Below are 22,277 nucleotides of genomic sequence, written 5' to 3' on the forward strand. Positions count from 1 at the left end.
CTCCTCCCAGACATCTGGGAGGAGAATCTTACTTTTCTACATTATCCACTAGACAAAGCACGTAATTTTCTAGGCACCAAGAAAGGCAAAAAAAACTCCTTTCCCCCACGTTTTTAATAGATTCAGGCTGTGTGCAACAGCATTGGATCTAAAAGTAGAGCCCTTCTGAGCCAGGATCTCATGAGGTCAAAACACCTCTTAGAAAATTATCAAGGCTTCAATTGCCTCTGAGCTGTCTCAGTTCAGTTTTAATTTTGAGTCTCATCCCAGCTAGGTATCTTCTGTGTCTCCCCCTAAATTCATATCACACCCCTCTCCCCACTTCCCAATACTAATGAACACTCCCACCAGCAGATGTCAGGACAGTTTCAAAGCAACCCTATTAATGGTAGCATCCCTGCATTTCTTAATCATGGAATCATGTACCAATATTCCTAGATTTCTCTCATTTTCTGAACGTAATTGATGGAATTTTGGAACCTGGCTACCAATTTTCCCTTAAAGGTTCTGTTGATTTTACCATAGATTTTTGAACAAGGCAGCTTTGTTACTTTTCTGTGTCTCAGAAGGTTATTTCACATTATAGAGAAATTACTATAATTATTAAGTAAAGAAATGCTTTCATTACATATTCCTGAGCACATAGATTTTATTGCTAATGGAACAAAAAGATAGGGCATTTGAGGGCATGGGGAGAGACTTAGGGCCATGCCTGTTGGTGCTCAACATTTACTCCTAGCTTTATGTTCAAGTAACTCTTGGCAATACTAATAGTGTGTACGGGGCAGGGAACATTGATTTTTTTTTGTTTTGTTTTTGTTTGTCTGTTTTGGGTTCATACCCAGTGGTTCTCAGGAGTGACTTGTGGCTCTGCACTCAGAAATTGCTCTTGGTAGATTCAGGGTGACCAGACAGGATCTACATACCCTTTCAGGAAGCCAGTGGCACTGCTTTTGTTAATTATTTTGCCCACACCCAGTGTTCTCAGCAATAACTCCTAGCATGCTCAGGAGACCATAAGGGATGCAAATGATCGAATTTCAGTGGGCTGCATGCAAGCAGTACCCTACCTAGTCTGCTATCTCTCATACAAATGTTAAATGTCATGTTGGGGATTCAAACAGGTTTCACATACAATATAAAACTTTACTTCCACTATTTGCTCTCTAGTTCTAGGCATGTGTTTAAAATTTTGTGGGTACATACGGAAAAGTGGGATTTTAGTGTTGTGTTTGTGGAATTTACCTCCAATAATGAATATTGCATCCCATGAAAATGTTCTTGGACCAGACAGAGGTCATGATCCCTCGGTGGGATTTAAATTTCATTGAGTTGCTATAGATTGGTTTAAGACTATACCAGGATCAAGTTATTTAATGATGTGAATGTCTCAAATTAACCAAGAGTCTATCTAATCAAATTAGACATTGCTTGGACTTAGTAAGATTACTTAATTAGAAAATACAGAAATAATGTTGAAAGCCAACTCTTTTTAAGAATACATGAATCAAAACAAAAGTTCTTAGAATGGGTCAACATGTAAAAATCAGGGAGTGATTTACTTGTCTCTTCTCTCTTCTGCATATTCACAATTTGTCTGGAAGTGTTTGGTTTGTTAAAGAGATCAGAAATAGGAATGGGTTTGGCTTTTCATGAGGCAGATCCTGCTTCAACCCTGGCATCTCATATGGTTCCTCTAGCATTTTCAAGATAAGCCCTGATCATCATGACAGGGTCTGGCCCAAAGGTTTGTTGTTACTAGGTGACACTTAAAAGAGATAGATATTGGGCCTATTGAGTACAGACCTAGAGGAAAGCAATCCCAGAGAATTTATGGTCCAATAATGTGTTCCCTTGTACATTAGCCACAGGTGGGAGGTTTCTTTGGTAATCAGTCCAACCATTTCCAAACTGTTTTCGTGTTGAGGTGCTAGATTGAGCCATCAATGTCTTAGTTCCCTGACAATATTCAGCAGTTAGGGCCAGCTTTCTCTAGTCCATGATTTAATTGCACCTATACTCCTTAGATGTTTTTGCCAATGATTATGGGAAACATTCTGGTTATTGTCTCAGCATGGTTTCAACTTTAGTTTGGCTCTCATGTCTTTTCTGTGGCCAAAGGATAAAGGAAAAAAAATTAGCTAAAATTCCTCAATTAGGAACTCCTCATATATGTTTTCTTTTCCTTTTCCTTTCCCCTTTCCGTTGGAGGACAAGAGTGATCAGGTAGGTCACATAAACTTGGAATTGGACTCAGCGAGAGAGTCACACATTTTAGTTGTGGTGTTTGCTTACATCTGGCTGTGGACTGGAGCTCTTTGTTTCTGGGGTTGCAGATTGTCATGGTGCTACCGGTTTTGTTGGCATATGTACCTGGGCAGCACCGGTATTTGCTTCTGAGCCATCAATGTAGGCTTAATAAATTGTTTCCCAGATACTATTTATATGGAACCTAGATTTGGGTTAAGAATTTTTGCATTTCTCCAGGAGTCTGTTTTATAAAATAACTTTTCAGTTGAAGTGTCTGATGGCAATCAGAACAGCTTATGAATAAGGTTGGGAGATGATGATCTCACAAAAGACCAAGCAAATAGGAGAATTTGAGCTTGGCAGTGTTTGCACAATTACAGCAACAGTAGTAGAAGTACTGTGTGAGTCAGTTTCAATTTGGAGGAGATTTTTCTTGTTAAGAAAAATTCACTGGACTTAGAATGAGGTGTAAACCATATTTCTAGCCAGAGAAAATGCAGCCTTCTTTTAAAATGTCATCATTATTTATCACCAAGATTCCAGTCACTTCAAATGACTTTTTGAGTCTGACTAGACAGTCCTGATTTTTGCTCCACAAAGTTAAAAGTGTGAAAAAAAATAAGTTAAATACATAGTCTGTTTACATAGATACTGAGTTCAGTAAATACTCTGGGAATTGGAAAAGTAGTGCTGCTATAGTCAGACATTTGGGAATCTCCCACCCAAACTGGAAATTATGATTTATATTTTTGTAGCATGTTACTTCTATTAAGAAAATAGAGAAACATAACATTTTAAGAATACTAATTATAATATTTGTTAAAACAATGAATAAAAATTATTGCACATTTGTATATAGTTATTCAAGGAACAAAGAGAAACAACCTACTGAAATATTCTTTGAGTGATTTTGTAAAAAAAATTCTTGACTCTTTGAGGTCATAAACTTGATTTAATAGAGTTAATAGAAAATTGAAAAGATTAGATTGACTTGAAGGCCTACATCAGAGTCAGTTATGTTGCACATTGCTCTAAGACCCTAATTGGTAAAATTCAATATATTTTATTATTCTTATAGATCATTGAAACTGTTTTGTGAACCATATACATATGGCATATCTGTACCTTGCTATGTTTAAAAAAATCTATTAATCAGAGACACTCATTGTTTCTTTCCTGATTTATAAAAGAAAGAAAATAAAGTATTTCTGTATCTATTATACTTGGTCCTAGTAAATCTATTTGACCTTAGGTATAACTTTTTTTTTAACACAATAGGCTTCAGATTTCTTATCTATAAAAGTGCCAGTGATAATTTTACCCAACTCAAAAAAGAGTTATGAGAATTCAGTCAAATAATGGATCTTAAGCAAATGGCATTAGGCCATACACAACAGACAGTAAAATATCAGCCTGGTTAGCATTTATGTATTCCTCATTTAACTGGTTTCTTTGGAAAGATTAGCTTAGTAAATAACCTAATCAGTTGTGTATGTAGCTCAATTTTTGTTACACATGAGACTTTATTTCAGTCATCTCAATTCAATAATTCTCAAGAAGTTCCTCCACATCTAATCAAATCTTGGGATTGTCACTGTTTTATAAGTAGAAAATTATTGTTTGAGACTACAAAACTGTTTGCTTGTTCTACCCTGGACCACATTTTCTGAATTTTGTTTTAGATTTTCTAGATATTTTTGGTCCTTTTTCTAAATAGTGAGAAAAGATTACCATTTTAATTTTATATTAATTCCTTTTATGGAGGACATTGCTAGCTCTATTAACAGATATTTAATAAATAAATAAATGTAAGCTAAATGAATAAGCATATATGTACCCCACCTATCCATGAAGTTCACTGTTTGCTCTAAAATGATTTTGCCTTCTAGAAAATAAATTATAAATTAATATGTATTGGCATACTTAAAATTATTTGTTACTGATAGCTTGTAAATTTATGTCTGGTCCATAAATGCAAACCAGAAAAGAAAATATTATGGTACTATAATAGATTATTTATATTAGTAACAAATAAAGATGTTCAATTTTTTTTTTTTTGATTTTTGGTTTTTGGGTTACACCTAGTCAGCGCTCAGGGGTTACTCCTGCCTCTACGCTCAGAAATCGCTCCTGGCAGGCTCAGCGGACCATATGGGATGCCGGGATTCGAACCAGCGTCCTTCTTTATGCAAGTCAAACGCCTTATCTCCATGCTATCTCTCCGGCCCCAAGATGTTCAATTAATAAAAGCCAGTACAACTCTGTTTTTCTGTTTCTAATATCATACACTTCCTGTTAGCATCGATCTTTCTGATATTTTAAAAACTCATTATTGAATGACTCTTGTCCTGTCCAGAATTAATCATTCAACTTTCTAAGTTCCAGTACTGCAAAGAAGGTCATTTTGGAGGCACATAGAAGACAGCCATTGATGATGATGGAAATTGAAGGGAGTTGACCTCATGTATGGCCAGCACCTTAGCCTGTGGATTATATATTGGTCCTTGGTGAGAAAGAGAGAATTAAGTTCAAAGTGAGGTCATAGGCTTGTAACTTAGTTCCATATGACTGGTATCTTTATAGTAGGAGAAGGAAATTGAGACTAGGAAAAGCAGAAAAGAAAGACATATGAAGAAAAGACAGTTTCACAGAGCAAATGACCATCAGTCTTAAGAAGGAACTGATCCTGCCAATAATTTGACCTTCTATTTCTAGCAAGTAGAACTGAAAAAATGAATATTTTTAGTCACCCAACATGTTGTACTTTGTACATTGTTACCCTAAAAATTAATAGTAACATTTTCTATCCAAACATTAGTTCATTTCTAAGGTCTTGTATTGTCTAAAATGACTGTTTCTTACAACTTTGGTATCTTCTGCCATCTTTTCTTCTTATTTAACTTTCTCTTTTTCATATACTTTATCTCTTCAAACTAACTACTGGTCCCTAAAGAATATAAGTCAAGCCTACTTTACATCTATCCTATAAGTGTACTGGACAATGCTTAGATTGTTCCTTCGAATAGAAGATAATGAGGTTTGATGCTTTGTTTTTACATACTCATATATGCCTATGTTTGAAACCCACAGGGATTTACAGTTTTATGCAACAATTCACTTTACCATGTGCCCTTTGGGATTTCTGTGGGCAGATCAGCAATTCTGTTTCTTTCTCACATTATGCCCCATTAGCAAAGCTCAGCTGTAGCTGTGTGAAGTGAAAGGGAAAAAATCAAATATAAAATGGCAGGAATGGAAATCTCGTTAGGTTGAAGCACATGCACTGAATGCAAGAATCCAGCACCTCAGGGTCCCCTGAGCACTGAGCTAGAAGTAGTCTCTGAAGAATGCAAGGAGTGAACCCAACCCCACCCAAAAAATCATCTGAAATATGACTTGGAAAACATATGGAAAATTATTTCTCTTAATACTCTTATTCCATAGTGTTTGTCTTTTCTACTGTCATGCACAGTTAAGACAAAAGAAAATGTGGATGACTTCACTTTGGAAATGGACATATTGATTTAGAAACAGCATGCCACTGAAATTCTTGTAGCAATGTTTTAATTTTAACTTTGTGGGGCATTGGAGGTATACTATTAATATGGTCTTTCCAAATTATCAGTGTATATGATTGTTTATGAATGTTTATACTTGTGTATGTATGTATATATGTCTATATGTGGATTGTATATGATTTTAAACACATAGACATTTTCATCCTCTACCACCTTAAATTTACTTTTCATAAGTATCATTTTCTCCATTGAGTCAAATTAACCTTGGTTAAAAGCAAACCATTTAAAAAGACAAGCTGCCAAACAACAAAGGTCTTTTTATGAAAATAAATATTGTCAACACTGAAAATATTTAGTTTTGAGTTTAGATAATTCAAGGAACTAAAATGTAACAAGCCCTTAGGTCATATCAAAAAGGGGGGTGGCAATGGCTTGAGATAAATTTGTGTTGTCAGTTTTACTTAAGAATTTGGTTTTCCAAAACTGATGCCGGCCAAGATTTTTTCCCTTTGCCAATCTTTAATTGGGTGGGTAGCTTTTCTTATGGATTTGTTGAACTCAGCATTAATGTCTTCTCATGGGTCATTCTTGTGAAACCCAATTACTCAGTGTATTTACATGAAGACATAAGCATGTTACTTTGAGGTAATTGAGTTGTATGAAAAAGGCAAGTGCCTTACCACTACAGTATCTCCTAGACAACCAAGAGTGACTTGACTATGTAAAGGATCATGGAACATTGAGCATTATAGATTTCAGAGTATTCCTAACACACATTTTAGGACTTTTTTTTTAATTTTAGAGCCCTTGTTGGTTGTTCTTTTCAATTGAACAAGAAAGATAGTTAACTACTTACAGAAGTGTTCTTTTCCCCAAAACTCAATAAAATAAGAAATATAAATGAAAGAGTACAGAGTGGCAAATGAGAAGCACAAAAAATTAGGTTATAATTTTTATTCCTTTGAGGATTTTCAATTTATGTTTTGGATTTTTTAGCTCTAATGCTGCTTCTGATTCTGATAGTATTAGAGAGACATTGAATCCAGGAAGCATTTAATCAAGCATTAGCACTATGCAGGTAAAGGAACCCATAATTTCAAATTACTAAACATATGTTTCTTCTGCTTCCTCAGGATGAAAAGGAGTAGTTTTTAACTGTAGATGCAAATTACTATTTGTTCGTGATAACTGTAACGTATTACTTGGTGTACATTTTAGAAAATGCCAACACATGCTTTCCTACACTTTCTCCTAATAAGTATGCAAGGGTATGAGTATGCTTTCCTGTTTTAATTTTTGCATTAATAACTGTGATCATCTTCAATGTGCAATTTTAGATTTTAAATAACTTACAAGTAGGGAGTAGGCTTTTGATACATTGGACACCAAGCAGAACACTCCATATTCTACTGGGTCACCCAATCTTTGGTATTCTAAAAGAGCCAGTTCCTGTCCACTATTTAGACTGACCATATCTTGCCACTAGAGAACCATTTTAATATATGGGAGCTCAATTCTAAGTTACAAATGACCAGGAATCCCAATAATAGGCATTGAGCTAAAATTTGACTTATACCTTTGAACATTGAGAAAAATATTAATATAAGAATCTTAAAAAATGTACTGATGCAAATGCTTACAACACCAACAGATATGTTACTTATTCTTCCTTACCATACTATATAGACAGTATATTTAAAGTTTCCATCATGTGTTTTGTGTCCCCAGGATGTCTAGTTAGAGGGATCTGGAGTTTTCTTGACTTATATTCAGGAATCCAATATGTTTTCTAAAATAACTAATATCAAGTTTGAGTTCCTAAAAGAAAGAATGAGGTGAAAAAGATGCCTAAGAGGCCAGAGTGGTAGCACAAGCGGTAGGGCGTTTGTCTTGAACGCGCTAACCTATGATGGACCACAGTTTTAACCCCCGGCATCCAATGTTGTCCCCCAAGTCAGGAACAATTCCCGAGTGCATAGCCAGGAGTACCCCTTGAGCTTCACCGGGTGTGTCCCAAAAAACAAACAACAGAAAAAGAAAAAGAAAAAGAAAAGAAAGAAAAAGAAAAAGATGTTTTAAAAATGTGTAGTGTGTGAAGAAGCAATATCTACGCTGTATCTTGACTAAAAAGCAGATTTTCCTCAAGTTCTTAGTCAACATTAATTCAAACCTCAGTGGTCAGAAATAAAATATGTTTCTGGTCCACAGTTTTAGGCAATAGTTAGGGAAGTTGTTTTTGACTTCCTAGGGAAAACGTGAAAATGAAGATGAAATAGAAGCAGTCTGCAGGTGTTTTTGTTTCTATTTGTTCTTGTTTTTTAGTGTAGTGGCACACATGACAATGGCTAGGGTTTACTTCTGCCTGTGCTCTAGTATTATTCCTAGCAGTACTTAGGGCATCATATGTCGAGTTTTAAACCAGGAAAGTGAGTGCTTTACTACTGTAGTATTTCCACCCAACCAAGGTTGATCTTGACTATGTACAGGTATAAAATTGACCATATGCCAGCCCAGAGATTCCACTATCCGACCTTGATTATAGTGTAGATTTAAGAAAAGTGTTGAGTGCTCGCTTCGGCAGCACATATACTAAAATAGGAACCATACAGAGAAGATTAGCATGGCCCCTGTGCAAGGATGACACGCAAATTTGTGAAGCGTTCCACATTAAAAAAAAGAAAAGTGTTGGTATCATTTCTGACTTAAAAAGAATTAAAGCATCATTGTATACAACCTTATACACAAATGAATAGTTTCTATAGACATATATGTATGTATATACATATATATCTTCATGAAAAAGTCATTTTGTCTCAAATCTTATTTTACCTAAAAAGAAAAGTACTGAATTCTATCTTTAAAACTTATTTTATTAAACACAAAACATATAGAAAACTGGAAGTCATTTATAAATCTTCTTTTTAAGAAAATTCACTATCATGTGTATTTATAGGTTTGGGAATAGTTTTTATATTGTAGGTAAATTATATCCAGAGTCACTCCATGGAGAAAGGAATATATTTTGCAGTTATGAGCTTCCAGTTGTTGCCAATATCCCAATAAAACAAAAATGCATTTTTCTCTCTTATAATTCTGTTTGGAGTGGAGAATGGATCTCTGATGTTAATTAGAAATTGTATGAAAAATAACTAAAAAATACAAAAAAGTACAATAATGGCAAATATGAGTTTACATCATAGCCCAAAGGGAAAATGGGGAGGTTTTGTTATCCTTTTATGAAGCTTATGTTTATTTAAGTTATGATCAGTGCAAGACAAAATGAGAGAAATCTGTCTTCCATCATCCATAGTGAGAACTCTTCGACCTGTTATTTTCCTGGCCTGGTGCAATGATATTCACTCCTTACACATTACTTCACTAATGACATCATTAGGAAAAAATGGGACATGGTTATTCATTACTCCAGTTTTGAGCTACATTCTACAAGTGACACTTGTTAATCACTTTCTATATATGAAATTTAATGTAGCAGGTTACTCTGTTTTGTAGTTTCATAGTACAGAAAAGAGCTACTTATCTATTTACCATGATCACCCATACATAACTGGCTTTCATAAATCCTGTTTCAATACTTTCATACTAGCTACCCGACAATGCATGAATTGTTTTTCTACTTTATTACACTTTTAATTACACTTTTTAAAATTTGAACACACTTGAGAGAATGGGGGGTCACATTTTTATACAATTCAAAGATAGGTGAAACAGGAGATATTTCAAGAAACTTGGGCATTGCAATTATTTCTCTGTTGTAGCAAACACCAATGGAGTTCTGATAGTGGTTTGATTTTTAAAAATATAATGCGCATGAGTTTTAACAAAAAAGTAAAGTTAAGTTCATAAACACAATGCTTAAAGTTCTAGATCTTTATTTGTTTTGAGCTGAGGAGTCAAGAAAGCATTTATTTCTCCTGTGCAATAAAAATAATAATTAGTACCTATGGAAAATGCAGCAACACCATTTCAATTTTAGTTCAATAAAAATCTATGATTGAAATTTCCTTCTTAAATATACTTTTGAAACAAGTTGTGAGATTGAAAAAAAAACAGTATGTACAAACCAAATTCATTGCCAAGAAAGGTGGGAGACATTCTACCACATCCTTTCCATCATCCTTTTAGGGTCAATGTTTTTCCAATGTCCTCACCCATGTTGTTATAAAACTTGGCATGATTCTACTCTTTGGCCTGAAGAAACTGAGAAAGAGGTTGAAACCGCCTTCCAGCACTGATTTAAGAGCCCTGTTCCATTTCTACCTCGCCCCATCTTTCTGTTGTGGGAATGATAGGTTTGAAATGAGTGTGGCTTGTTCATTCTGAATCCCAGAATTAGAATTAAGCAGAGCTGAAACCATTAGTTCACAGCAGTCAACCTGAAACACTAGGAAAAAAGTTCCTTAGTGAGTAATGCCCATTAATTAATTACAGTCCCAGGGATTTTAGGGTTAATTATTTCTGCCACCCAGCTGAAGGATGTGTAATGTTTGAAGCTTTCTTATTGTAAAACTGGCGACTACCACCCTCCATTGAGCTGCTTCAGAAAGGCCCTGGATATGACATAATGGTCATTGCACCATCTCTTGGTGGAATGATCTTTACTGCTCAGAGCAAAGACATTTGAGGTAACTACTTGCAAGAATGTACAAAAAAAAAAAGTGCAAACTGCTTTTTTGTCCTTACAATGAGGGAAGTTTTAAAAGTTTAAAAGGGCAAAGGTGAGAAGTAATTTCTGGTGAGCAAGAAAGCAATGCAAATATTCATGAAAACAGTGCCTGCTTACTTTCTATCACTCCTTTCCAGGAAAGAAAGGAGGGTGTCTATTGAACAGATTATGGACATGGTTTTCTCAATTTATTGATATGATAAACCATTATTGACTTTATGGACCTGAAAATTATTATGTTTGGCATATTTGGTAATTGCTTGTGCTCCTTGGCACATCATTTGAGCCCCTCATTCCCTCAAATCTTTTAAACTAATTGCTGACTGCAGGAAAACTGATTAGTGAGGCAATGTTGAAGAACTTGCAGTCTCCTGTCGCAAATGTTTTGGCAGAATAATTCATATGAGCACTGGAATTTTGGGTTTTTTAACGTCTTACTCATGATGCTTTTTGAGGGAACATTGCTTACCTCAGGGTACTAGGGTTCTGTGCAGTGCAGAATATATTCAGATAATGTACTTTATGTAGGCCTATATTAATTTTTCTAAAGAATTTGTTTACTGCAGAAGCAAAGAAATGAAGCATTGGCATCTCATGAGTTGTATTTATTTGCTTATTTTGTTTTGATGGATGCAACCAGTGATTGTGAGGCTTTACTACTAGCTCTGTGTTCAGAGTTCATTTCTGGTGGAACTGGGGGACCTTATGTTTGCCAGGCATTGATTCTCAGTCAACTGCATGAAAAACACACTTGCTATATCATTTCTTTGTGTCTAAGAGTTATACTTAAGTAATAGTAACCTCACTTGCAGTATATTTAGGAATGATTCAAGCTAGTTTAAGGCAAACCACTGAAACTCAACCTCTTTGGGTACCTGGAAGTGAAATTATCAACCTGAGTTAATTTCTAAAAATTATGATAGAAGACATATATAAATAATATTCAGGCAACATGGCCTTCACATATGGCCATTATAGTAGGTGTGACAAATGGGGATATTTCAGTAGTTTTCAGATTGCTGAAGTCATTACACATTATGTTAGAGTACCCATTTCAGAAAAATAACTTTACAAATTTCAAAGTTCATAAATTTCTGTGTTTTAAAAAAGTCTTCGAAAAACATGTCAACATGTAATCTACATCTATATTACAAAAATATAATGCTTCATTTGTGTTTGTATTTCAATTGTCCCTGTGTTATTTTCAAACTTCCAAAATTGTCATTTACAGCAACATATGACATGGGAAGCATGTATTTCCTTATATCTACCATATTATGTTGAGACAAATTCTCTCACACTTTGTTTCATATTTATAACAACTAAAGTGTGTTAATTTCTAATCTGTTTAAAGATATAAATAGTATGTATTTGATATCTATAGAAGGATATATTAAAACACTATGTTTGACCAATGCTAACATTTTTCTGGGTTTGTTTGTGACTTTTTTACTTAATTTCAGCACACTTAATTTTGAAAATGTCTTCCAGATGCAAAAAGCAATTGCAATATTTGAATATCATTAAAGAATCAGATTGCATCAGCTATCTTTGGACATAAAGTAATAGCTTTCATTCAGTAGCACCTGTACTCTCTTTCCAAGGTATGCATGTCATTGTAGCTTATCTTTCTAACATGTTCCCTTCATTGCCATCTGTGCCTCAGACTAGCAGACATGTCAGGCTTTATAGTTGGAAAGAAGCATCAAACTTACAGTTGAAGTTGATTAAAGATGACATCAAGTTATAACTCTATGAAAAATCCAGTAATGGCAAGTTATACCTTGAGGATGGACTTTTGACATGAAATCTTGGGTAAAAATTGGAATATTCACTCACTTGATAAACTTGGTCAAAATAACTGGCTTATGCCACTGTATTCCTCTAGGTGAATCATTACTTATTCCAGATTCACTTATGCAAATTAATAACAAAATATCACATGTGTTTATTTTAAAAATTATTTTTTTATTTCTTTGCTTTTGGGGCCACACACTGTGATGCTCAGGGTTAGTCTTGGCTATGTACTCAGAAATCGCTCCTGGTTTGGGGGACAATATGAGAAACCAGGGCTTTGAACCAAGGTCTAGTTAGGCTATGTGCAAAGCAAAGGCCCTACCACTGTGCTATCGCTCCTGTCCTAAATATTCATTTATTTAACCTGTATCAAATATGGGGTACTAGGTACAGACAATTCTAAGAGAAATAAGAAGCCAGTGCACATTTCCAGATACAATGGTACATTTTTAAAAAAAAAATTTTAGTTGTAGTTTTTAGATAATACTGAGTCTTTAGAAAAAAAGAAAGCAAAAATAGGGTGGAGTCTAAAAGGGGACAGGGTAGGAATTTTTTGAGCACTGAGGAAAAATATCAGAGAGAAGAGGCTTGAACACTGAATCATAGGTGAGAGAGGTCAAGTGAAAAGACCTCAAGTCAAGTGCATCCTGGAGTTGATTTGACCTGAATAAACATCAATGTGGTTGGAATGGAGTGGGGTGAGATGTTGAAATTGGATTATTGGGGGAACCTGGAAGTCATGGCAAGACCTTATTGATTGGTGACAGTTTGTAATTTCCCAAGTGAAATGAGAAGTTATCAAGGAGTTGAGCAAGATCATTATGTTATATGATTGAATTTGAGAGTACATTATAAGGACAGGTCAGAAGGAGAGCCAGGGAACACAGAAGGCTGTTGAAAGCATCTATCTAGGTAGGCAAAGTGGTGTGGACTAGAAAGGGGCTCAAAAGGCAGTAAAAGAGAGTGCGGCTTTATGTGTATCTCACATAAAGTAAGTTTTTACAAGGTTTGTTGGCATCTGATTTCTGACCACAATGGGAATTTAAGATCTCAGGAGGATGTCAAATTCACTCATAGTTTTTAGGGCAAAGGCAAAATGAATAATCCCTTTTAAAATTTAATTTTCCTATTAATAAAAACAATTAAGGGGTCTGAGTTGTAGCGTAGCCTTGTATGCAGCTGACCCAGGACAGACTTTGGTTCTATCCCCCCGGAGTCCCATATGGTCCCCCATTTCAGGAACAATTTCTGAGTGCATAGCCAGGAGTAACCTCTGAGCATCACTGGGTGTGCCCCCCAAAAGAAGTATTATTTAGGGGCTAGTGAGATAGTACAGTTGGTAGGCCATTTACATTATATACAGTCAACCCACGTTGAATTCCCACTATCTTAATTAGTCCCTTGAGATTGCCAGAAATATTCCTTGAAAAAGAGCAAGGAATAAACTCTGAATATTGCGAGGTGGAGCTCAGTAGCCCTTTTCTCCACATGTTAATCTGTTATTTCAGAGATTCTTTACACCTTTAAAATTTAGACGCCAGGATTTATAGTAGTAATGTTTTGGTTTTTTGATTATATTTGTTTGTTTTGGCCACATCCGGCGGCACTCAGGGTTACTCCTGGCTCCGTGCTCAAAAATCACTCCTGGCAGGCTCAGGGTACCATTGTGGTTGCCAGGATTTGAACGAGGTCTGTCCTGGGTCAGCCGCATGCAAGGCAAATTCCCTACTGATGTGCTATCTCTCCTGCCCCCAAGTCATGTTTTGGGAAAGCCATGTTGCTTGAACACAGCTACCACAGTATTAGCATCCCTCTATCACTATCCCTAGGTCCCCTCTCCTCTTCTGTCTCCCACATACTCCCTTGAGAAACACATCTGTAGGCTACATTTTTGGATCTTACTCATTGACCTTTGTTTATTCCCTTAGTCAAATTCTCTCTGCACCACATATAAGGGAGATTATTTGGTATTTGTTTTTCTCTCTTTGAGTCACTTTGCTCAGCATGATTCCCTCTTGTTTCGGTCACATAGCAGCAACACTGCAGAATTTTTTTCTTATAGCTGAGCAGTATTACATTGTGTGTATAAGACAGCTCCTTTATCTACTCAGTCTGAGTACTTGTTTCCTAGAGGCCCTTAAGTCTCAAAGACTTTTTGGATAAAACATGCTGACCTTACTATCTAAAGTGGGTAGAAATACATCTGAAATTTGTCTGTATTTTAATGAGTTTGGCATTTTCTCTCATGAATATAGACACCAGATTAGTGTCTACAGATTACAGATTAAATCTCTGCAGCCTTGTCGCCAGTAGAATATAATTGTGTATTCCTACTATTTAATACTTGTGCTAATATATCAAACTCATTCACACTCTACACTACTCCCCAATAATTACCAGCAATTGGATCTGCTGCCAGATATCATGAAGTTGATATTAATACGTTGATGAAAATAGCTCATTTATGGCATTTACAAATAGTTGGTGACTTCCTTTTAGGTAATTGTTTCCCTGGTAATATAATGTATTCTATTTTGGATATATTTTTTAGGCATTATTCTAAGAAAGTGCCCACTAGCTTCAGTAGGATGTCGCAGAAGCCCATAGCTCAAAAAAGCTACCAACTCTTCTTTTATCATTATACAATAAGAAACACCATTGTCATTAAACCTGCCTGCTCTCTCAGAGGCAGTTTGGGTAACAATAAGAACATGATTGCATAGTAATCATTTGTTTACTTAATTCTGTACCAGGAGTATCAATATTCTGTCCTGCAGGAAATTTGAAAAGGATGATATTTCATTTATAATTGAAGGACACCAAGTTGAGAAAAGACCTGCAATTGTCCTAAAATAAAAATTGCAAAGTACCTGTCATGTTAGATTGTTCCCTTCTCTTACTTTATCTGTGCTCCACAGATGGTCAAGGATTTTTCTTTATTCTTTTGGTTTGTTACTATTGTTGTTATTGTTAATGTTAGTGTATGGAAACAGTGGAGTTTGGAACACAGTGGGACAGTGGTGTTGAAACACAGACTTTATACATGAGAAGGAGGCTCAAGGAAATTGCTTTTCAGTGTTCAGGTCACCATTGGAAGCAAAATAAAAATAAACAAAAGGAATGTAATTTGTTAGTGGAAGATGGTCGAGGTGCCTGAACATTTTGCTGAAATTTTTGCATGAAGAGTGATTTCTTCAGTTTCAGTATATTCTAAGAAAAGCACTGAAGGTGAGATATTACAGATTTTGTAGTTATATATTGATTTTCCAGCTGGAAGAGATTCACACCTGTGTTCACTTGATCTGTGAGCCTCACTTTAAGATGAACATGTGTTTTCTATGACCATTCTGGAACATGTCAAAGAATCAACCAGGGAGGTGAATAGTTGGAACGGTTTCTTTCCCAAAATAATGAACTAGTTTCTTCAAAGCTTATTCTTTACCTATATGCATATAAACAATGTATAACTTGAAGTTTATTATATATCATTTAATAGTTAGCCAATTATCAGATCCATAGAGGATTGGTTGCAAAACCTCCATGAATATGAAAATCTGAAAATAAATTAAGTTTCTTTTTTTTATTTTTGGGCCACAATTAAATTTCTTGATGTTCAATGGTAGAGTATTTGCATAGTCTTTGCCCACCTTCTCATATATTTGTAATCATCTTCAGATTACTACTAATACATATGCAACATAAATGTTACGTGAATAGTTTGTGTCATGCATTATTTATAGAAAGATAGGAAAGGATTATGTCCAAATGTTATATACATTACACACAGGGATGACTACACACTACCTTGTTTTTATCTGTAATTTTTGAGTCTGTGGCTGCAGAGATCTAATTGCACTTAACATATATTTCTCAATCAATCCAACTGAGTCCAATGAGCCATGACTCAATGAATCCAAAAACAAGTACCAAGGATTCTCAAGAATATAGATATTCTTGAGAATATAGTGGTAAGATATATACATATATACTTTTTAATAAATTTTCTTTTTAAATTTGAGGCTATGTCTGGTTGTGCTTAAGACATGCTTCTGGCTCGGCATATAACCACATTAGATGCCAGGGATCAGGCCCATATTAGCCACATCAAGGCAAACACCCAGCCTATTGGAGGCTCTGATTTAATAGATTTTAGAAAATTTATTTTAACCTGAAAAGCTTTCGTATTGTTTCATGCAGATAACTCCATTCATTGAACAAGCAGCTGAATTTTGCTTTATAACTCTAAGATGGGAGGCATTCCCAGTGTGCAGTCTTCCAAGTTAAATCTTATTAAGTACATAAAAATCTTCTTGGTCTTGGTGATTCATTGAACTTTCTTCAAAAACTAGCATTGATGATCCCTGTGTTCTTCTGGGTGCCATGAATTGATATAAACTATTTAATCCAATAAGTTTGTAAATATGAAACATATTACTTTCCATATCTTACATTATGCCCTTCATTTTTTTCTGTAGAAGCCTGCCTCCTACTTTTCAACCTTTGATTTTTATTTCCTTTCAAAAAATTTTATATGAGGGTAGGACACACCTGATGATCCACAAGGGTTACGTTGGGCTATGTACCAAGCAATTATTTCTGGCAGTTCTCAGATGACTATATGGGATGTTAAGGAATGACCCTGGGTCATTAATGTGCAAGGCAATTTCCTACCTGATTACTGTATCATCTCTTTGGTTCCCATGTTAGGCTTTAAAAGTTTATCCTATGCTTTTTATAACCTTTTAATTAAGCTTCCTCCTTATTAAAAAAGTTGGTGCTATTTATAAATTTGGAAGTTGTACTTTTAAATTATTTTTAAAAATGCTAACTACTGTCATTATTGAAAATTATTATTGGAGTATACATTTTCTAAGTTGTATGCTTTATACTCATGGTTTATTAATATACATAAATATACATTATCTTTATTATAAGATAATATTCTATCAGTTGCATGTCATCTTTCCACCAGAGAAAATTTCTTAACCAGCTAGAAAAATGATCCAAAATGTGTATTACTGAATCCTGAGTAAAATAATTTCTCATAACAGCCTAGCCAACAGTGCCTAATTCTTCACTTTAATATGATTTTTTTATATTGTCTACTAATCTTGTAGCTGAAGAGCACAACTACATTTCTAGAGTATTGGATATTCCAATACTTATTGGTATAAGTAAATATTCACTATATTTACTAAAATAAATGAGCAGATGATATTTTGAATAAAATGTACAACTAGATCATACTTTCTAATTTCTTCAGTAGGGTGATGAATTATATGTTAAAATAGTAACCCAAATTAATAGTTTTTGGAAAGTTTTGAGTGGCTTAAGTGGTGTCATTGTTTTGGTATTTCCCAACATCTTTTACCTCCAGAAATTAGAAACATATAAGACAAGATATTTACTTCCTACCTTCTTCCTTTCCCCAAGTAAGGTGTTTGTTGGGTTTGAATTTAGAGACAGAGAGCCCCTAATTAAGCACACAGTCAGAATTTTTTTCACTCGAGTCACTTCAAGTTCCTACACCAAATACAGAGCTACTGCAGTGGAAAGAGGCCTGAGGCTAATGGATAGAGCAATAAGATAAATGTGAGAGTCAGCCTCTGGAATGAGCCTGTAGAGCCCAGGATGCTGGACTCTGGGCGGGACCAAAGGAAAGAATCTCATCTGGCAGCACAGTTTCAATCCTTTTCCTGAAAATATTCTGACTTTAATTTTTCATGAGCATTTCCAAGTTCAAATAGATGAAGATTCTGTTCTGTTCCCTCCTTGGATATTCGCAATATTTTAAGCAGACTGGAAAGGATGGATAGTAAATTTAAAAAGTTGTCTTAAGTTCGAAATTTAGTAGATAGAGTCCAAATCACAGGTTACAAATTCGGTTTTCATCCTACTTACTTTCAGGGAAAAGAGAAGAAATAAGAACCATTGTTTCTAAACAGATCGAAATCTCCAGGCTTTGGTTAAGGGAGCAAATTCCGGAGAAGATTTTGTCCTTCATAATGATGAAGTGATGCTTCTTTTACTTTCCCCTTCTGTTAACAGGCATGTTCTAACAAGGATCCAGGAAGCTCTTTGGACTTTTGACTTGAATCCCATTTTTACTTTGCCTTGTTTTAGAATGTCCTCAATGTTTTATCACTGGCCCTTCACTTTCTGAGGAAAACAACATGCTTTTCATGAGGCTCTGTTTACAGTGGAGAGGAATCAGTTATCTCACAACTCAGAGCACAACCGGATTTATAATTGGCTGCCTGGAAGTGGAAAATGACATGTTTTATTTTAAATGAGCACTGGGCAAATGCTAAAGGAGCTCAGTCTTCCTACGCTTTATAGTGTCTATACATGACATTCCTTTATCATCATACTCAGGCCCACATCTGCTGCCAGTTAAAAGAAAAACAACTGCTCAAAGGTTTAATCCAGACCCTCTTCTCCTGTAACAGAAGGAACAGGAGACAAATCATTTCACAAATAGGAGGGAAATGATTTTTCGTTCAAGTATAGAACCTGCAACTATCTTAACATAATTTTGCAGTATGTAGGAGAATATGTAAATTTAGTCATGAGTTTTATTCTGTACATAAGTAGAAAACATTGCAAACTTAAAGGTTGAAAAAGCAAATATTTAAAAAAGGTAACCTCTCATTATTAGTAACATGGAATTCAAGTCTAAAAGGACAAAATTATAAACTATAGTGAGATAGAGAGACCTCTTATAATATCAGAACAGTTGTTGGCTTTGCTAAAGTTTATATGGTCTGACTGACTAGTTTAGTTTCTTGGATTTCAGAATTTGGTTAAAAATGTAATCCCAAAATACATTTTAGTGTAAACTCAAAATATTTTCCACATTGAAGGATGAAAACTGTGGATTGTTTGTAAACTACCAAACAATGTCCTTTCGTCCAGTTTTTCTTGGCAAATTCTTATTTATAATATCTTCCACTGCCAGAAATCTATTCCATAATGATGTCACTAAAAGTTTGGAATAAGGGGAAAAATATTAAAAGTAAGCAAAAGACTGCAGATGGGAAAATAATTTATCTCTGCCTTATTGACCATATGTTTCCCCTCTATTTTATTTATTAAACTATTGAAATAAAACCACTCACTGAATCTGGTATCCTTCTAAAATTCTTTTCATTTTTATACTCATAGTGAATTATTAATGTAACATATTTATTTATATACTTTATTGATTGGGAACATATAATGAGAGAAAATGGGTTATTCTAATTATTTTTAGCATATCTAGCTATGTTCTGGGCTTTCTTCTGTCTCTATGCAGAGGGTTTACTCCTGTCAATGCTCATGTGCAGGATAATCACCCTACCAAATATATTAACTCCCTATCCCTGTCCTTATCATTGCAGGTAGAAATGTCTCCCCATTCTATATCAAATGGTGTGGTACAAGAAGCATAATTTTGGTGATCTATTTTCATGAAATTATGTCAACATCAATAGAACAAGAGAATGCCAGGTACCCAGGGATACCTAGAATCCTTGAGTTCATAAAAGAGGACAAGGGAGGATAGAAATCAAGGAGATTTAATAATAAAATATAGATAGGAGGTAAAAAGGAAGGGTTGGACCTCAGGCCAACTGGTGGTGTAGAACAGTATATATAATATATATACATATTAATATATTATATATTAAATATATAAATATATATCTAAATCAGAGCCAATAACACTGTAAATCTTAGTCCCATACTACAATAAACAAAGTGAACAATAGGTCTTTTAAAAGGGAAGAGAGAATCCTTGACAATATTGATGGAAGGAAGTTGGTGAACTGCTGGTGGTGTGGGGACATTATATGCCTGAAACTATTTTTATGCATAGCTTTGTCAGTCACAGTACCTTAATTGAAAAATAATGATGAACAAATGAGAAATGACGATTGCAAAGTAAAGTTATAGTAAAAATTTTGACATTGTGATGTTGCGGATGCTGCAACACAAAACCAATACCTCGTGAGCAGAAGCAATTGTCGCTTACAATTAAACCATACCCAATCAGTCTAGTTACCCACTCCCTCAGTGATTCTCTACAACATGAATCTATTTTTCAAGAGAAGGTCTTTGAATTTCTCATATCACACACTTAAAATTTCTGAGCTGAATTCTCTTGAAGTAGCCTGTGCAAGATCCTTAAAAATGGAATAATTATGTATGCAAATATATATTTTACATATTATCTGTCATGCAAGGTCTTCTATCTTGAACATTTAAGATATTCTTATCTGAATAAACATGTTTATGTAAGGATTTTAATAGTTGCTAGTTCTTCAAAAATTATTATGCACCAACTGTATGCAATGGTGGTTCAGGCTCAGCTACGTCTCGATTGATATCACTGCTCTCAGGAAAGATACTTAATGGTACAATGTGAAAATGATGAATTTCATGTGAGTTTGTTTTTTTTTTTTCAAAATCAATTTTAATTTGTTCAAGAAAAAGATTTGGGATAGCTTTAATTCTGAGACGGGTGATTTAGGATGTAGAAGAGCCTTACGTTATTCTGGGACCAAAGGCCTCATTCTTTTTTTTTTTTTTTTTTTTTTTACTTTGTCCCTCAAGTCCCCAGATTGTAGTACATTATAACATTTCTTAGCAGTACACCAAGCAATCGAAAGCCATAAAATTTAGGTAACTCCTTAAACTTGAAGGCAAAGTAGTTTTGTACATTTCCATGCACATGCATATTAGTTTAAGTTAACCTCAAAAGTTTAAGTGGGTTTTTTTTTAAGGTTTAGAGTCAAAGGAGCACAGTAAAAAACAGTGTTAAAGTGGCAATTATAGTTTACATAGGGCCACCAAAATATGGGGTACATGGGAAGAAAAGGCCTTGGCCTAAATACAAGGAGACCCTACCCCTGAAGTTTCCTGACATAAGACCAACTCTAGGCTCCGGGCAAACTAGTTTGTCTAATCCAGGTCATTGTCTGTAGTGCCACTAGTTTTATTTTTCACACAATCTCTGTTGTTGGTATCATGTTTCTGTATTGAAGATCCTGGAATCTGCACATCTTACATTGAAGTAAGGATGGTGCAGAGCATCCTCTAATTTCCACTCACAATTAAAGGGCAATGCAGAAAGCCCTGTTCAGTAAGCAGGTCATTGTTGTTGTTAAGTCTTCTCAGTAATAAGGGAAGACTCTTTTGAGTAAATCGATGTCAGAGCAGCAGTAGGGTCTCCTTTGATAGAGGATTGCTTCCAGGTGATGTTATAGACAACTTTGGATGTTTCATAGATGGCTTCCCTGGTTCCGGGGTGAATGGAAAATGCCCATTCTTTTGAGGCCTGTGCCAGGTCATTATGTCAATGTTCAGGGTGTAAGGTCCCATTGCACCACAAGGTTTTTGTGTTCCTATCTCTATTAGATAAGAACTTATTTGTATGTATAGTATTTTACATTTTAATGTGCCTATAAAAACAAGCAATAATGCCACATGGCATTATCAGCGCATATGGGGACCACAAGAACAAGTCCAACAATCCCCGTGACTTGGTTCAAACATAAACATTAAACTGAGGGACTCTTTCACCAAAATTCCTTATTGAACAGTTCACAAAGAGAAGAAAAGATAAAAAGTGGGGATAATAAACAATCTGACATAAGACAGTGGACACAATTATCACCATTTAAGGGAATATTCAATAATAGCTATGGTATATATAGCTCTCTCGCTCTCTCTCTCTCTCTCTCTCTCTCTCTCTATATATATATATATATATATATATATATACAATATTCAAAGGAGATATGCATGTCCCATTTATGTCATTAGAGATAGTAGGGAGGAGGGTGCTGAATCTTGGATACCCCTGTGGTCTGTGATTTAGCCTTCTTCAGTCTGCAAAATGACTCCCTGCATTTCCATTTTAGGGAAATGCATTTGAGTGGGAACTAATTAGAAACCTAGTATGGTAGCAACCACAGTTACACAATGAAGAAAGGAAGAAGCCAAGAGGCCACTGAGAGTAAACAATTAGGAAAAGAGTACTGGTCTCT

General features: G+C 35.0%; 1 protein-coding gene and 1 non-coding gene across 2 annotated transcripts in view; both read left to right on the top strand.

The window, feature by feature from the left end:
- Positions 1 to 22,277, top strand: part of GPC6 (glypican 6) — a 1,177,499-nt gene that overhangs the window by 358,478 nt on the left and 796,744 nt on the right. The gene's annotated exons all lie outside the window — the stretch shown is intronic.
- LOC126016990 (U6 spliceosomal RNA) lies at positions 8,334 to 8,440 on the top strand. The gene has a single exon (XR_007498669.1). It is a non-coding gene; the product is annotated as a U6 spliceosomal RNA (small nuclear RNA).

This window comes from Suncus etruscus, chromosome 8, assembly GCF_024139225.1.
Source record: "Suncus etruscus isolate mSunEtr1 chromosome 8, mSunEtr1.pri.cur, whole genome shotgun sequence".
Taxonomy (NCBI): domain Eukaryota; kingdom Metazoa; phylum Chordata; class Mammalia; order Eulipotyphla; family Soricidae; genus Suncus; species Suncus etruscus.